Here is a 1,315-nt window from a genome sequence, read left to right on the forward strand (position 1 = left end):
TATGGTTAAGGTGAAGGGACATTTCACAGCAGGGCTCTCTTGTCCATGTCTCTGTAATCCTATCAAATACATAAATTAGCCACATAAGCACAGTGTGTGAAAAACTCATTGAGGAGATTGGGCAGTTTTAGTTGCCATTCGACTAGGCTTCCACAGAAGCAAATCAGAGATAATCCTAACATCACCAAGGAAAGAGCCACCAGTGGAGCTCATTCCAGAGCTCCATCTAAAGTGAAGGAGGCCAAGAGCAGAGACTGCAGCACAGATACCATGGGACACGGCAGTGGAGCCATGCCAGGACCAGTGGTTGGGGTAGGGAGACAGGAAACAGAGAGAAGGGAACATTACAAGATTTGCAGACTGTGAAGCGGGTCCAGTTCGGCTCCGACTCAGCGTGACCGTTACAGCTATGGCGCCGCTCACCGTCGAGGCCTACCTTCTGGGGAAGGAAGAAGAGGCCCATGAGATCCGCAGCTTCAGCTTCTGCGCCAGCGCCAAGCCAGAGGCCGAAGCCCAGGCCGCAGCGCAGCCCGGTCCTGCGAGCCGCTGCTGAGCCGGTGGCCGCAGTGTTCCCCCGGCTGCGGCCTGGAGGCTTCCAGGCGTACTACCGCGATGAGGATGGAGACTTGGTTGCCTTTTCCAGTGATGAGGAGCTGACAATGGCATTGTCCTATGTGAAGGATGACATCTTCCGTATTTACATCAAAGAGAAGAAGGAGTGCCGGCGGGAGCACCGCCCCATGTGTGCTCAGGAGGTGCCTACTAGCTTGGCGCATCCCAATGTGATCTGTGATGGTTGCAATGGCCGTGTCGTGGGGACCCGCTACATGTGCAGTGTCTGCCCAAACTATGCCCTGTGTGCTGCCTGCGAGGGCAAGGGCATGCACAGCGAGCGCACCAAGTTTGCCTCCTTCCGCCCCATGGCACACTCTGAGGCTGTGGCTCATAGCTGCTGGCTCCGGAAACTGAAACATGGGCACTTCGCGTGGCCAAGCTGGGAAATGGGCCCACCGGGCAACCGGAGCCCACGGCCTCCTCGGGCAGGGGATGCCTGCCCCAGCTCCAATGAAACAGGTGAACCTCATGTTTAGGCACCCTGAGCTCTTGGAAACCTGTCATGCTGGAGGGCCATTTCTTCATCAACGATATCCTCCAATCGGTGCACCTGTACTCCTGGAGCCTGCTCTGCGTCATCACAAGAGCCCTGCAGTGCAGTATATCAGGATTGCGGAGGGGCCACAGGATTGCCCAAGGGCAACTCTTCCACAAACACAGCAGTTCTAGGAAACCCAGAGCTGTATCTACTTCTGTTAAC

The 1,315-nt window shown here is 56.0% G+C and overlaps 1 pseudogene; it reads left to right on the top strand.

Moving 5' to 3' along the window:
• Positions 1 to 409: 409 nt before the first annotated feature.
• LOC142442491 (sequestosome-1 pseudogene) lies at positions 410 to 1,091 on the top strand (annotated as a pseudogene).
• The last annotated feature ends 224 nt before the right edge of the window (positions 1,092 to 1,315 follow it).

This window comes from Tenrec ecaudatus, chromosome 3 (genome assembly GCF_050624435.1).
Source record: "Tenrec ecaudatus isolate mTenEca1 chromosome 3, mTenEca1.hap1, whole genome shotgun sequence".
In the NCBI taxonomy this organism is placed as follows: Eukaryota; Metazoa; Chordata; class Mammalia; order Afrosoricida; family Tenrecidae; genus Tenrec; species Tenrec ecaudatus.